Source organism: Cynocephalus volans, chromosome 7, assembly GCF_027409185.1.
Source record: "Cynocephalus volans isolate mCynVol1 chromosome 7, mCynVol1.pri, whole genome shotgun sequence".
NCBI lineage: Eukaryota > Metazoa > Chordata > Mammalia > Dermoptera > Cynocephalidae > Cynocephalus > Cynocephalus volans.
Window position 1 is genome coordinate 75,632,659 of NC_084466.1, and position 17,611 is coordinate 75,650,269.

Here is a 17,611-nt window from a genome sequence, read left to right on the forward strand (position 1 = left end):
TGCTGACAATCTGATTCCCATGTTGTGTTCTCTTAGGGCAACTCAGATTATGTTTCTAAATATATGTTTTCAATGACCTAACCAATGGAAGAGAGAAATGGTGAGAATAATCTAACATGAGAGATAACCCAAACTACAGATGGGTGTAAAAATCATTAATATTCATTTATTTTGAAATGGTGGTGATTCAATCCGCATTTATCTAATGTCTTCCAGGCAAAGCATTGTGTTGTGCACTATTTATCTTTCAGAATAATTTTGGCAACAGATTTACCCTAGCAATTGCTTAGTTTGAACTTGTATTTAAATTGGTTTACATCTCCTAAACACAGAGTGACTGATTTTAGAAGATGGGGCAGCCCAGGGTAAGGTGATAGCAGGAGGGAGTCAGACTGAGTTTAGAAATTCACTCCATCAATAGTCTGTGCTATGGTCTGAATATCTGTCCCTTCCAAACTCATGTGGGTGCTTGATCTTCAATGTGTCCGTGTTGGAAGGTATGCCCTTTACAAGGTGATTAGATTGTGAGGGTCCTGCTCTCATGAATGGATTAATTAATGAGTTAATGAATTAATGGATTATCATGTGTGTGAACTGGTGGCCTTATAAGGAGAGCATGTAAATGTACTTTAGCTGAGATCTCACCATGTGGTTGCCTGCATCGCCATGGGATGTAGGAAATCCTGCAGCAGCAAGAAGGCCCTCACCAGATGTGCCACCTGGACCTTAGACTTCCCAGCCCCCAAACCGTAAGAAATACATTCTGTTTCCTTATAAATTACCCAGTTTCAGGTATTCTGTTATAAGCAACAGAAAATGGACTAACAATCTGGGTGAAATTTCACTTGTCAAATGATGACTTCCCAGGATGAAAGTAAAGTTCCTTTTTATTTTTTATTATTATTTTTTTTAATTTTATTTTGTCGATATACATTGTAGCTGATTATTGCTCCCCATCACCAAAACCTCCCTCCCTTCTCCCTCCCCCCCTCCCCCCCAACAATGTCCTTTCTGTTTGCTTGTTGTATCAACTTCAAATAATTGTGGTTGTTATATCTTCTTCCCCCCCCCCCCCCGGTTTGTGTGTGTGTGTGTGTGTGTGAATTTATATATTAATTTTTAGCTCCCTCCAATAAGTGAGAACATGTGGTATTTCTCTTTCTGTGCCTGACTTGTTTCACTTAATATAATCTCTCAAGGTCCATCCATGTTGTTGCAAATGGCAGTATTTCATTCGTTTTTATAGCTGAGTAGTATTCCATTGTGTAGATGTACCACATTTTCCGTATCCACTCATCTGATGATGGGCATTTGGGCTGGTTCCAACTCTTGGCTATTGTAAAGAGTGCTGCGATGAACATTGGGGAACAGGTATACCTTCGACTTGATGATTTCCATTCCTCTGGGTATATTCCCAACAGTGGGATGGCTGGGTCGTATGGTAGATCTATTTGCAATTGTTTAAGGAACCTCCATACCATTTTCCATAGAGGCTGCACCATTTTGCAGTCCCACCAACAATGTATGAGAGTTCCTTTTTCTCCGCAGCCTCGCCAGCATTTATCGTTCATAGTCTTTTGGATTTTAGCCATCCTAACTGGGGTTAGATGGTATCTCAATGTGGTTTTGATTTGCATTTCCCGGATGCTGAGTGATGTTGAGCATTTTTTCATATGTCTGTTGGCCATTTGGATATCTTCCTTAGAGAAATGCCTACTTAGCTCTTTTGCCCATTTTTTAATTGGGTTGCTTGTTTTCTTCTTGTAAAGTTGTTTGAGTTCCTTATATATTCTGGATATTAATCCTTTGTCAGATGTATATTTTGCAAATATTTTCTCCCACTCTGTTGGTTGTCTTTTAACTCTTTTAATTATTTCTTTTGCTGTGCAGAAGCTTTTTAGTTTGATATAATCCCATTTGTTTATTTTTCCTTTGGTTGCCCGTGCTTTTGGGGTCGTATTCATGAAGTCTGTGCCCAGTCCTATTTCCTGAAGTGTTTCTCCTATGTTTTCTTTAAGAAGTTTTATTGTTTCAGGGTGTATATTTAAATCCTTAATCCATTTTGAGTTGATTTTAGTATACGGTGAGAGGTATGGATCTAGTTTCATTCTCCTGCATATGGATATCCAGTTATCCCAGCACCATTTGCTGAAGAGGCAGTCCCTTCCCCAGTGAATAGGCTTGGTGCCTTTGTCAAAGATCAGATGGCAGTAAGTGTGTGGGTTGATTTCTGGATTCTCTATTCTATTCCATTGGTCAGTGTGTCTGTTTTTATGCCAGTACCATACTGTTTTGGTTATTATAGCTTTGTAGTATAGCTTAAAGTCAGGTAGTGTTATGCCTCCAGCTTTATTTTTTTTGCTCAGCATTGCTTTGGCTATGCGTGGTCTTTTATTGTTCCATATAAATGTCTGGATAGTTTTTTTCCATTTCTGAGAAAAATGTCTTTGGAATTTTGATGGGGATTGCATTGAATTTGTATATTACTTTGGGTAGTATGGACATTTTCACTATGTTGATTCTTCCAATCCAAGAGCATGGGATATCTTTCCATCTTCTTGTATCCTCTCTAATTTCTCTCAGCAGTGGGTTGTAGTTCTCATTATAGAGATTTTTCACCTCCTTGGTTAACTCAATTCCTAAGTATTTTATTTTTTTGGTGGCTATTGTAAATGGGCAGGCTTTCTTGATTTCTCCTTCTGCATATTAACTATTGGAGAAAAGAAATGCTACTGATTTTTGTGTGTTGATTTTGTATCCTGCTACTGTGCTGAAATCATTTATCAATTCCAAGAGTCTTTTTGTAGAGGTTTTAGGCTGTTCGATATATAGGATCATGTCATCTGCAAACAGGGACAGTTTGACTTCATCTTTTCCAATCTGGATGCCCTTTATTTCCTTCTCTTCTCTGATTGCTCTGGCTAGTACTTCCAACACTGTGTTGAATAGGAGTGGTGAGAGTGGGCATCCCTGTCTAGTGCCTGTTCTTAAAGGAAAAGCTTTCAGCTTTTCCCCATTCAGGATGATATTGGCAGTGGGTTTGTCATATATGGCTTTAATTATGTTGAGATACTTTCCCTCTATACCTAACTTATAGAGGGTCTTTGTCATGAATGAGTGCTGAACTTTATCAAATGCTTCTTCAGCATCTATAGAGATGATCATATGGTCCTTGTGTTTGAGTTTATTAATATGGTGTATCACATTTATTGATTTGCGTATGTTGAACCAACCTTGCATCCCTGGGATGAATCCCACTTGATCGTGATGAATAATTTTTCGTATGTGTTGCTGTATTCTGTTTGCTAGTATTTTAGTGAGGATTTTTGCATCTATATTCATCAAGGATATCGGCCTGTAGTTTTCTTTTTTGGTTATATCTTTACCTGGTTTTGGTATCAGGATGATGTTTGCTTCATAGAATGAGTTTGGGAGATTTGCGTCCATTTCAATCTTTTGGAAAAGTTTGTAAAGAATCGGTGTCAATTCCTCTTTGAATGTTTGGTAAAATTCTGCTGTGAATCCATCTGGTCCTGGGCTTTTCTTTGTTGGGAGCCTTCTGATAACAGCTTCAATCTCCTTTATTGTTATTGGTCTGTTCAAATTTTCTACGTCTTCACGGTTCAGTTTTGGGAGCTTGTGTGTGTCCAGAAATTTATCCATTTCCTCCAGATTTTCAAATTTGTTGGTGTATAGTTGTTTGTAGTAGTCTCGAATGATTCCTTGTATTTCAGATGAATCAGTTGTAATATCGCCTTTTTCATTTCTAATTTTTGTTATTTGAGTCTTCTCTCTTCTTTTTTTTGTTAGCCATGCTAATGGTTTGTCAATTTTATTTATCTTTTCAAAAAACCAACTTTTTGATTTGTTGATCTTTTGAATTGTTTTTTGGTTTTCAATTTCATTCAGTTCTGCTCTGATCTTAATGATTTCTTTCCGTCTGCTAACTTTAGGATTGGATTGTTCTTGTTTTGCTAGTTCTTTAAGGTGAAGTGTTAGGTTGTTCACTTGCCATCTTTCCATTCTTCTGAAGTGAGCATTTAATGCAATAAATTTTCCCCTCAATACTGCTTTTGCAGTATCCCACAGGTTTTGGTATGATGTATCATTGTTTTCATTAGTTTCAATAAACTTTTTGATTTCCTGCTTGATTTCTTCTTGGACCCATATGTCATTAAGTAGAATGCTGTTTAATTTCCATGTGTTTGTATAGTTTCCAGAGTTTTGTTTGTTATTAATTTCTAGTTTTAATCCATTGTGGTCTGAGAAGATACATGGGATAATTCCAATTTTTTTGAATTTATTGAGACTTGATTTGTGACCTAATATGTGATCTATCCTGGAGAATGATCCATGTGCTGATGAGAAGAATGAATATTCTGAGGTTGTTGGGTGGAATGTTCTGTAGATATCTGCCAATTCCAATTGGTCTAGAGTCTTGTTTAGATCTTGTGTTTCTCTACTGATTCTTTGCCTAGATGATCTGTCTAATATTGACAGTGGAGTGTTCAGGTCCCCTGCTATTATGGCATTAGTGTCTATTTCCTTCTTTAGGTCTAATAGAGTTTGTTTTATAAATCTGGCTGCTCCAACATTGGGTGTGTACATATTTATGATTGTTATGTCTTCTTGATGGATCAGTCCTTTTATCATTAAGTAGTGTCCCTCATTGTCTCTTTTTATGGTTTTTAGTTTAAAGTCTATTTTGTCAGATATAAGAATAGCCACTCCAGCTCGTTTTTCTTTTCTGTTTGCATGGTAAATCTTTTTCCATCCTTTCACTCTTAGTCTGTGTGAATCTTTATGGGTGAGGTGGGTCTCTTGTAGGCAGCCTATAGTTGGGTCCTGCTTTTTGATCCAGTCAGCCAGTCTGTGTCTTTTAATTGGGGAATTTAAGCCTTTAACATTAAGAGTTGTTATTGAAAGGTGTTGATTTATTCCTAGCATTTTATTGGTTGTTTGGTTGTCTTAGGTGTCTTTTGTTCCTTGCTTTCTGATTTACTGTTTGGTTTCTTTGTTTGTTGGTTCCTTAGGTTGTAGATAGTGTTTTTGTTAGCTTGTTTTCTCTTCATGAATGCCATTTTTATTGTACTAGCGGGTTTAGATTTTTCTTAGGTTTTTATGGCAGTGGTAGTTATTTTTCAGGAACCAAACCCAGTACTCCCTTGAGGATTTCTTGTAAGGGTGGTCTTGTGGTAGTGAACTCCCGCAGTTTTTGTTTGTCTGAGAAATATACTATTTGCCCCTCATTTCGGAAGGATAGCCTTGCAGGGTAGAGTATTCTTGGCTGGCAATCTTTGTCTTTTAGTATTTTGAAAATATCATCCCATTCCTTTCTAGCTTTTAGGGTTTGTGATGAAAAGTCTGATGTTAACCTGATTGGGGCTCCCTTATAGGTGATTTGATGCTTCTCTCTTGCAGCTTTTAAGATTCTCTCTTTGTCTCTGAGTTTTGCCAATTTGACTATGACATGTCTTGGAGAAGGCCTTTTTGGGTTGAATACGTTTGGAGATTGTTGAGCTTCCTGGATCTGAAGATCTGTGATTTTTCCTATACCTGGGAAGTTTTCTGCCACTATTTTGTTGAATATGTTTTCAATGGAATCTCCATTTTCCTCCCCTTCTGGAATACCCATGACTCGGATATTTGAGCGCTTGAGGTTGTCTGATATCTCTCTCAGATTTTCTTCCATGTCCTTGATTCTTTTTTCTTTCTTTTTGTCTGCTTGTGTTATTTCAAACAGCCCATCTTCAAGTTCAGAGGTTCTCTCTTCAACTTCGACAAGCCTGCTGGTTAAACTCTCCGTTGTGTTTTTTATTTCGCTGAATAACTTCTTCAGTTCAGCAAGTTCTGCTACATTTTTTTTCAGGACATTGATTTCCTTGTATATTTCCTCTTTCAGATCCTGTATACTTTTCCTCATTTCATCATGATGTCTAGCTGAGTTTTCTTGTATCTCATTCAGTTTCCTTAGAATTATCACTCGAAATTCCTTGTCAGTTATTTCAAGGGCTTCTTGTTCTATAGGATCTAGAGTATGAGATTTATTAACTTTTGGTGGTGTACTTTCTTGATTTTTTGTATTTCTGGTGTCTTTTTTTTGGTGTTTATTCATTGTGGCAGGGGGTTTCACAGTCCACCGGTTTGAGACTAATGACGAACTAGGATGTTGCTGTGGTTGCCAATTTGGTATGGCTCCCGCAGTGACTGCTCAGTTGGCCTCTAGTGTCTTGTGTGTGTGGTTGCCTCGGGTCTTGAGCTTCTCCGGGGATCCACCTTTCTGGTCAGCTTGTACTCTGCTGGGCTGGTGGATCACGTACCACAGGGTGTGTGATCTCTGTTGAGCTTTCACTTTCTGTACAGGACTTCTCCCAGTTCCGTGTGCTCTGGCCCAGGCTGTTAGATCGTGCAGTGGCGACCCCACCGGGTGTGTGGTTTCTGTCGAGTCTCCGCCTCCCTGGCCGCACGTCTCCCCCCTCTGTGCACACTGTGCTGGGCTGGGGTGTGTCTTCTGCACCCCTCGTCTATCAGCTGGGCCTTCAAGACCCTGCTCAGCACCGCCTCGCCCAGGAAGTCTACCAGGTTTCTGCTGGGCACAGACGACCAGTCTCTCTGGGTGCCTTTGTAGCACTGTGTAGATCTTTCTCGGGTCTTGTTCACCTTTGTATCCCCCCGGGATAAACCGAGTCTAGTGCCCGCCTGCAGCCTGCTCTCCGGCAGGTTCAAGCGGACCTGGGAACTCTCCTACCACACTATTCCCAACCAGAAATTCGTTAGGCTTTTTTCCAAACTGGTGGTCGCAGAGATGGTATCTGCCTCCCAGTAACAGTAAGTTTACCGGGGCCGGAGTCCAGGGTGTGGTGGAGTGACAGTCGGCCCGCCCGTACTTCCTAGCCCTCCCAACACTGGTCGGGACGCCCCACTCCCCCAGCCCCGCCAGAGAACCGCGGAGGGAGTGGGAGAGGAGGCCAGCCTGCAGGGTCTGGAAAGCCCCGCGCCAGGCCAAGCAAATGGGCTCAGTGATGGCCGAGCAGGGCGGAGCTGCCCGCACCTGGGAAAATGGAGGCAGCACCGGGGCAGTGAGTGGCCTGGTGGTGCAGGCGGGAGCCGCGTGGGCATCCACCCCCCGAACAGAGCTGTGCCAGGGATCACTCACAGTGCTGTGCCAGGTCGGGCGCTCGCTCTGTCTCTGGTTTGTTGCCTTCCGTGTTCTCGGCGCTGCCGCCTCGGGGCTGTTCAGTCGCGGCGCCGCTCGGGCGCTCCCAGGAATCTTCTTTAATGCCGGCCTGAAACCTCGAATCCTGAATAGGGCAGCTGGCCGCCTTCAGTGCGGCCCCAGCCTCCGGGATCCTGGCTGCATCCACAGCAGCCCTGGCGCCGTGTTCCCTGTTTCAAGACTCGCTTTTGCAGCTAAGAATCAGTTCTTTTCCTGCTCCACACTTCAAAGCTGTTGCCTGTAAATGAGACAGCCTCTCCTGCCGGGGGCAAAGTGGCGTTGAGCCCCCACGACCGGCCAGCAGCAGCAGTCCTCCCTTAAGAGATGGCCAGAGGAAGGTCCACAAGTTTCCCGGCTGCCTGAGGCCCAGTGGCCACCTTTTCCACCTCAGCTACTCCGCGCCAGCCGCCGCAGCCGCCACCATCTTGAAACTCCCCAGTTCACTTTTAACTAAGACAGGTGTCTGTGGGTGATTTCAGAGGGTCCCGTCTGGTCCAGCGCCTCCTCCACCTCCTCCTCCTCCTCCTCCCTCCTCTCGGCCGTGGCTCCTGCTTCGGCTCTGCGCGGCGACGGCGGCAACGGCGGCCTCGGGAGCCGTAAAGTTCCTTTTTAATATATGTTTTTAGCATTCCATGAGCAGTACTTTCTGCCAGCCTCCAAGAACCTGAAGGACTCTGGGCCATGCGACTGAGCACTGCCCTGTCTGTGCAGGCTGCAGTACTGACCTTTGATCAGTACTCCAGTGGGCCATGAGAGAGTACTGAGTACAGGGATACAGACATTTACACAATGCGAATGTACAAGTAGCATCTTGTGCTGAAATGACTATGGGAAGACTTGACCAAATCACCTTCCACTTCATGTGATTCTCTTCTGAAATGCAGGATGGAATGACTAGCCAACTCTGCAAAGGGAAGGCCAGCTGATAAGCAACCAGCCTCTCCTCTATGATTTCATTAAGTTGGCCCTGGGAATTTAAGATGGAAATATCTATTTAGCTTATTGGATTTAAATTTAGGTCTCATTTCCTGGTGCCCCAAGGATGTTTGGGAAATGAAGGGCAATAAAGCCATAGCAAATTCATGACATATGCTATGGCCTCAGCAGGAAGGCTTTTAAAATCTGTGAATGTGATTTCAGATGTCAGAGTGGGATGAGCAAGTTCCACTTCTCTCCTTAGTTACCCTGGGCAGCCTTTGGAAGTAGCCACTCAAGAACATACCATTTGCATTGAATGTTCTAGCAGTTAAAAGGAGTGAGCTCCTGGTGGACAGGGTAAAAGAGGTATGCTAAAATGTGGAGTTTGAGAGGGGAGCGTTGACTTAGTACTTCTGTACCTGTGGTTGGGGTAGAGGCTTACCTTACATTTTGGCATAATTATTGACAAAGTTAGAGATGAATGGATGAATACACACTTGGATGCAAGTATTTACATTCCGGTGAAAGTTTGATGTAGGAAGCCTATAATCAGGATATTTGGGAACATGTAGTTTTGAATCCTTTTCTGGCTAACTTGTGAAGTACCTGACGTGGAACTATAAGGGTGCCAGCAGCCCTAGAAGATGGGCAGAAGACTAAGGGACTATTCGTGTTTTTCTGTCTCATGGCAGCTAACCAAAATGCTCTTTCTCTCTTCCTCTCAAAAATAATCAGTGTATCAGGAAACACACATTTCTCTCCGTGATCTATCTTGAATCCAAATAGGATAAAATGAAATGAGTTTTTTCCCTCCTGTGGAAGAAGAAATAAATGTCTACCGAAGGAAAATGAAGAGGAGCTAAGAGGAGATTCTAATTGCCCACTTCAATCACTCCCACACAAAACGCCTGGCTAAAGGATGGCAGGCAGAGCAGCAGTGTTCTGGCAAAAGTCTAAAAATAGAAAGGAAAGGAAAAAATTGTTCCAACAAGAAGAGTTCCATAGAAAAATGGACCCAGCTGCTATGTTTTCTCTAGCTTTCTATCTCCTTCAACCAGACTCAAAGGCAATCTAGCTCTTGGCCTAATTAATCACTTGCTGTTTTTGATAGTGGAGGAGCATGGGCTCACCTACTGCTCCTAGCCAAAGAGCGAAGTTCCCAAAGAGGTGTGGAATGCACGGCAAGCCAGGAAAAGTACCAATACCAGCGAGACCAGGATGTGAATTCTTTCTTAGTCTTTCTGCCCCACTGGCTTTTTCTGATATTTTAAAGCAAATTTGCATAGAGCCCCATTCTCAATCCACTTCTGAGTACTCATGCAAATTCAAACCCAGATCGACAAAACTGTCTTAAAGTTGTTCCTACATCTCTCTTTAAGATTTCTGAGCTCTCGTTCAAATAGTTTACGAGATTCTCTCCCCTCCATGGCACTATCCTTGATTATTAGAACGTTCGCATTATTTGAACTACTATTAAATCTCCTCTCTGTCTGAGGAAGCATCCCAGGACCTTGTCTATATCACCCCTCAGCAGCTGAAGGCCCAAGGATGACAGACAATCAGAGAGGTAAGGGAGCCAAGGTCAGTTTTGAAAAGCAGCACAGAGTCAGATTTTTTTTTAATTTTTATTTTTTATTTTTTATTTTATTTTTTAAATTTTATTTTGTCAATATACATTGTGGCTGATTATTGCTCCCCATCACCAAAACCTCCCTCCCTTCTCCCTTCCCCCCTCCCCCCCAACAATGTCCTTTCTGTTTGCTTGTCGTATCAACTTCAAGTAATTGTGGTTGTTATATCTTCCCCCCCCCAATTTTTTTTTTTTTTTTTTTGTGTGTGTGTGTGTGTGTGTGTGTGTGTGAATTTTTATATTAATTTTTAGCTCCCACCAATAAGTGAGAACATGTGGTATTTCTCTTTCTGTGCCTGACTTGTTTCACTTAATATAATTCTCTCAAGGTCCATCCATGTTGTTGCAAATGGCAGTATTTCATTCGTTTTTATAGCTGAGTAGTATTCCATTGTGTAGATGTACCACATTTTCCATATCCACTCATCTGATGATGGGCATTTGGGCTGGTTCCAACTCTTGGCTATTGTAAAGAGTGCTGCAATGAACATTGGGGAACAGGTATACCTTCGACTTGATGATTTCCATTCCTCTGGGTATATTCCCAGCAGTGGGATAGCTGGGTCGTATGGTAGATCTATCTGCAATTGTTTGAGGAACCTCCATACCATTTTCCATGGAGGCTGCACCATTTTGCAGTCCCACCAACAATGTATGAGAGTTCCTTTTTCTCCGCAACCTCGCTAGCATTTATCATTCAGAGTCTTAATGCAATTGAAAGACTGACGTTAGGACACACGCTGGGACCAAAACCTTGAAACTGCACCGTCAAATCAGGAACCTAGGTTTAATGCTGTTTAAAGAGGACCAGGTCAGGATATTGACCTTGAAAGAGATGCACTCCCCAGGTGCTGGTTGATGGAGTCCTGTTGTGGAGTGAGAGAGCCCCTTAGGATCTTTGACCCGCTCTGCTTACACAAAGAAAGTGCTAATTCATTTTCTGTTTTCATATATAACCCTAATAAAGCCAGGGGCTTCTCTTTTCTTAAGGAGATCAAGTAGAAGAAGTTGAATAGGTGTCAAAATATAAATAAAAAAGAAATCCATTTTTCACCTGTGTCTTTTAAAGAAATTTCATGGGGATGTTATGCTGCATTGAACTCTCCTTTTCAGTTCTCTCATACCCTGCAGCCTTCCCTGTAACAAACTGTAAGTCTTCCCTGGCTGCAGAGCTGAGCAGGGCTCTCTTCCCCCTGCCCCCACCCTGCCTGAGACCTTCCTTATTTATATTGTGGAACCTCTGCAGGTTTCTTCCCAATCTTCTGTTCTGTGCCACTCAATGCATGCTCCAGATTCTACAACAGAAGGATCTAGGCCCTGGACCAGCACAGCCTTGCTGGCAGGCAGGAAGTGGAGCAAGAAGGCTGCTACAGGCTTGGCTTTATCTCAGGTTTTTGTCTTTTATGTTCAGCCACACTGATCCTGCAGTTTTTTATGAGCCCTACTTTTCTGACCCCAGGAAAGTAGTCTGTCCCATCACTGTGATCTTTCCAAATTTAAATTCCTAGAGGACAAGGTCCTAAATATTAGCCACTTTTGAATCACTCATAGTGTGATGCAAATAAGCTATTCTTTAATAATCAGAATTCTGATGGGGAAGATTAGATCTAAATGACCTATGGAAAATTTGCAATAAGGGTCTGAATCTCATTGGGTAAGTGTTTAGTTGAGTCGGGGATGCCAGGAGCTATTTAAGAGACTGGTATATCTATCCTACTACTTAAGGGTCTTTTCACAGCACCACATTTGTATTGAGCACACATGTAAGGGACTGTTGTTATGGAAACATGACTCTGAAGAAAATAGGGGATGTTAAGGGGAAGGTATTAGTAATAGATATTATTTATTAACACTCACTATATGCTAGGATTCATCATATATGCTTGATAGTTTTGATATATATAATGGCCTTAAGATGCAGCTTTTTACCCCCATTTTACAATTGCAGAAATTGAACCTCATGTGAAGAATTTGTCTGAGGTCATACAGCAAACAAATGGCAGAACATTAAGTTCCACCTGAGCTTGCTTCACCATTTAATCTTGATACACAAACACATCTATGCATACGTGACTTATGTGTCTCATGTGACCGTGTATACTAGATATAGGGTGCAGATCTAATGTACAGTATCTACAGCTAAATGCTTGCATATTTACTTACCAACACGAGATCTCTATGTCAGACTAAAGTGGAACTGCCAGGGAATAGAGGCAGGCAGCAGGTTGGGATTGTTGTGACCAGAAGGATCAAATCTCATCTGGAACAAAACTCAGCCTTAGAGAAAGTTTTCAGCACAACAGAATTGTTAATCGTTTTCCTTTCACAGAACATGCTGCTACTCGTTTTTCAATGTAGTATGAATTTTATAACCAAATGTAAGGTAATAATTTCTCATTTAACTTAAAGATGTCCATGAGGCATATAAACTAGCTTTCTACAATAGGGAGGGGAAGAAATAAAAGCAGAGCTTGGAGTGTGGGCATGGAGGAGAGGAGAAAAGCTCACGTCTCCATTCACTGATCCGTCACTTCTGAGTGTCTGAGAAGGAGGATCCAACATCTCTATCCTCAAGGAGCTCATTATCTGGATCATAAATCAGGAATAAGATGTGATTCCTGTTCAGTGTTCTCAAGACAGGGAATGCAAAGGAGAGAGCAACACATTTTGCAGATACAAGGAGAAATTGGAAGGGAAGTAAGTTTTCTGCCATCTCAGAGGATGGATTGGCATTTTAGAATGAAGGACAGGGACAGGACAGTGTGGCGGGAGTTCTCGCGTGAGCAGAGGTGTTGGGGAAGAGCTGTATGGGCATGTGGGTATGGTTAGTTGAGTACTTGGGGGTTGGGACATAGAAACAAATGGAAGGAAAGCATGTGGGGTTAAGATTGCTCAGGGCCCTGTTGGAAATAGGAATTACTTTGGATTGTCAAGGGAAAACAAAAGATGTCACTAACACACTGCAACAATAGCAACGCTGTTAGAGGAGTATTTTTATTTACTAATCGGGCCTCTCTAGGCCAACTGATGGAAGAGCCTAGTGTTAATTTCCTATGGCTGCTGTGACAAATTACGAAAAAACAGAAATGTATTCTCTTCTAGTTCTGGAGGCCAGAGTCCCCGATGAGTCTCAGGAGGGGTGGTTCCTTGTGGAGGCTCCAGGGATGAATCAGTCCTGTGTCTTCCCGCTGCTGTTGGCTGCAGCGCTCCTTGGCTTGTGGCATTACCACTACCATTTCTGCTTCCGTCACCACATTGCCGTTGCCTCTTCTGGACTCAAATCTCCCTCTTCTTCTCTCTTATAAAGATGCTTGTGATTACATTTAGAGCCTATTAGGATAATCCAGGACAACCTTCCCGTCTCCAGAGCTTTAACTTAATTACATCTCCAAAATCCTTTTTCCCATACAGGATAGTAGATTCCAGGGATTAGAACATGGACTTCAGGGACAATTATTTAGCCTACCGCAAGCCTCTTGGCCTCTTGGCCTCTGTTCCTTTCCATAGGGGCTGTTTGATTCTCTAGACATTGCTCAGATATGTTTGGACTCTTGGGCTGCGAATTGCTCTAACTGTGCAGCCAAGCCACCACGGGCCTTAAGGTGTGTGTCCTTCTGTGGAGGGAATGATCTGGTTGAACAAATGTTGGTATTAGGGGTTGAAGTAAATAGCAGGCTGGGAATGGCAGCTGCCGATGCAACTCTGACAGCTGAGAAACGCTAGCAATGAAAAGTTCAGTGTGTGTGGAAGAGGGTGCTGGGACAGTTTGAAAATTCAGGTGGTTGGTGTTGGCACAGAATCAGGTTAACAAGAGTAATGGACAGAGAAAGGACAGCTCTGTAGATACGTTGCTGTGGACACCAAAGTCCGTCTTTCCAGTTCTGCCTCAGAGCCGTCTTTATTTTTTGTTGTTTTCCACACCCACGTCCAATCTGTCATGTTAGCCTGCTGGTTCTGTGTAACATCCTGTGTTCTCTTCTTGTCTGATCACCAAGTCGCATCCTTGGGAGGCTCTGATTCTCCACCTGGCCCGTGGCAATCTCAACGCCTCCCAGCAAATCTCGCCAGGCAGTTTTCTCTCTTCCCTTGAGAACTTGCTGGACTCTTTTCTGATTCAACCCAAACCATTAATCCCCATCACTTTCTCTATGGAAACTTTGTCTTACCTTTATCTCAAAGCATAGTTGTGCTCCCTGTACTGCTTCGTTTTTCTTGTCTCTCAGAACCTCTCTTTTCTTTAGTCAAAGACAATTCATGGGTTACAGTTTCTGGATCTCCTGCTTTCCACCTCCCTGTGCCTCACACACCATCCTGCTCTAAGCCCTCCAGCACTGTCTAAAAATACCACCGTCTCTACCAAATCTGTGGCCAAATGAAGAATCAGCTTTGTCCCAATCTTCCAGCCCCAACAAATGGACTCCAGGGCACTGAATATCTTCCCTCTACTCCTCATGGGCTTGCACTGAAGATGAAATCATACAACAGAAGAGCTGAGAGTAATATGGGAATGCAGGAGGCACTCAGTAAGTGTTAGCAGTTGGTATTATCATTATCAGTACTTGTTTAGTTTAGCTTGCTTTTGCATTATTTTGTAGACCAGTTCTTTCTACTTTGTTTCATCATTTTTCCTGTAACAAATCCATGTCAGTGTGGACTGCTTTTGAATGTGAGTTCTGTAATTCAGTGACTAATATGTTTCGATTAGTGTCTGGCACAGCACAAAGCCCTTAAGGACATTTCTAAAATGTCATTCAAGACGATCGTTCTTTAATAGGAAGAGAGGAACTATCCTGGTGCCTCACAATATACCTTCGTGTCGTGCTGTAGGAGTCTTTTTAACATAGGGTCATCAGTAGACCAAAAGCATACAAGGACAGTTTATTAGGAGGGTCTACTCATAGATAGGACCAAAAGGGTTCTGAATTGACTGGACTGCTCATCTTCTTAGTCTTCACACGTCTCAGAGGTGAATGGATTACTCATATAAGCAACTTGCATTCCAAAAGTTGTTTCTGTCTTCTTGACCTGATGTGTGAGTTTATCACTTAACAGAGAAAAGAAGATGACCTTTTTAAGACTAAGTCCCAAGTGAGAGCTCTTCAGGGTTGAACAGCACATTCTCCTGACCCCAGATCTATCAATGATGCACAGACTTCTGCTCCATCTGCACTCATTGCTTTAGGGAGCACTGCGTGCTCTTCCCAAGAAACACACAACGATGTCCGCGGGAGTGGGCCAGAGGGAAAAGAAGGACCTGTCCACCTTGCTCACCAGTGTATGGTGTGACGCACAACACGGACAGCACATTAATTGCATGTCATTGGCTGGCTGGTTAGCTCAGTTGATTAGATGCTTGGCCTTCTAACATCAAGGTCAAGGGTTTAGTTCTCTGTGTACCAGCTGGCTGCCAAAATACAAACCAACCGAATAAGTGCATGACGTTGAGCAAATGAATGGGTGAATGAACTCAGGAATCCAGGGACCAAAGAGGAGATGTGCCTGCTCTTCCTTTGGAGGTGAGAGCGTGTTTCCTCTTTCTCTAACTCTACTGAGGCTGGCAGGTTAAGCACATCTCCTGAGCGTCCTCTCTGTAGAAGTCTGCCTTGGGCCTTAAAGCCTCCTAAGAGTAGCAATAGAGCAGAGAGTGCCGTAGCTGCTCCTTCCTCTCTATTCAAGCTCCATGAGGGCCAATTTATTATACATTAGCTCATTAAAGCCTCTATTCTAATGCAGTTACTATGCCTTTATATTCTCCCTAATGTGCAAATTATGAGGCTTGCTCAGAATGTGAAAATTGGCCTTTTTTCTCTTCCAAAAAGTTTCCATACAAGCAACGTCTCTGCAACATTATTTAGAAATACATCAGAGGCATTGAAAAGCAAAGAGAACAAGCATGTTTTCTCACATAGTTTTGCATCAAAATCCCTATTTATTTTTTTAGTGCAAAAAGATATTCCTACGTTATCCCCAAACAAAGTTTTTAGACAGTGGGTGCAAGGTACTACCCTATAGTGGACTTTTGTTAGGATTAGCTGCCAACATCCATCTATCTTTCCTACATGGGGGAGAATCCCAAGGAAGATGAAGGGAGGCAGATATCTCCTTTCCCAGCTGTTTGGCTGCTAGAAGGTGGGCAGGTGAACGCACCTTGCCCATCAGCTGTCCTCACCAGGGTATTGAATCCCAAGCCTGTAATGTTGATATGGGGGAGTGGCTTGAAAGTGTTGCTGTGGTGGTGGCTGTGGTACCCTGGGCTAAGTTGCAGGGTGCCATGGAAACAGTATCCTGTGTTCAGTATTGGCCATGGTGTTGGTGCCATTGATGATGATGTGCAGTGACCTGCAGCAATGACAGCTGCAGCATCCTGGCCAGACTCTTCATAGGGAATGATTTGGGCTCCTCTTCTGGATCTATGGGCATACGTGGTTCCTGCATTTTTCAAACCTGATTCTATAGACTTCTAATTGATACTGCAAGAGGATAATCTTCCAAAAAATTTTAGTGCAAATCAAATAATGTTAATAAAAATTAAACACAAAAGTATGGTACCTGCTTCCTACACACTATAGTTACAAGTAAGACTTTCTTTAAACAGCCATAATAATGTACATAAAAATGGGATTTACATATCTGATGAATTAATTGTTGAGTATTTTTTTTTTCATTCTAAGGTTTTTCTATAAATAGTTAACTCCCCTTTGAATTCTGAATAAAGTAAAGGATAGGCAAAAATTTAATAAATATTTCCATCAAAATAGGCCACAAGAGGACACATTCAGTCAAAAAACATGTAGGGTTGTGATGACTGTTCCTTGGTTATGTCAGAATCTGGGTTTGTAGATGAGCAGATCCAAATTGGGGAGCCCTGAAGGTTTTTTTGAGCCTCTGATCTTCACCAGCGAACTACTCTTTAGGTTTTTCCTCCTATGCTTGGAGTCCCAGGGTCTGAACCTCTTCTATTCAGCTTACAATGTCATTGTGCCCTTCAAATGAAACACTGTGCCTTCTGAGGATAGAGGACAGGAGGTGGGAGTAGTGCAGTTTACAGCCAATTTTAGAAGCACCACCTTTCTTGATTTGCCTTCATACTGTGTACATTTTGTTTTTCTTTGAAAAATATGTACTGATGATATTTCACTGTAATCAAGAAACCAAAAATAGCTTCTAAATGGGCTTAGCATTTTTACTCCAGGTGTGGATTTTTTTTATTTTTTATTTTTATTTTTGTCTCAGGCCATGGTGTAAGAATCCACAATCTACCTGGTTGACTAGGTTTCTGCTGCAATGTCAGATGGTCTTATACATCCTTTCTCTGCATGCACTAAGTTGATATCTTAACTTTTAAATTACTTTTGAGAGAGACTTTACAATAAGTCAATGGTGAAAATGAAGAAACATCACTACTCTAGTAATTGATAACACTTCAGTTTATTACATGGAAATTTGGAAGTAGCATTAACAAGAGTAGTAAATGGAAAGTATTGTCTTTATATTATTTGTGGTTTTCTTAAACCTTTAAATGATCTCAGATAAAGGGAGGAAAAAGTAAAAGTTGACCAGGCATTGATATTTGTATTTACATTTCTCCAAATCTACATACCTAAGGAAAAGTTTCTATTGAAAAATGTGTTCAGAAAATGCATGCACATGACATAAAATAGGCATGTGTTTATATCTGATGAACTTTACCTTCATAATTGTGCTCATCTATTTTAATACTGATATTGACATTTCAAAAGTATTGAGTTAATTCTAATTTGAGAACCTTTCAATGCAGATTTGACATTGCCGGTGTCTTCCTTTGCTTGTAATTCTGGGCGATGAACTGATTCTTCTCTGAAACACAC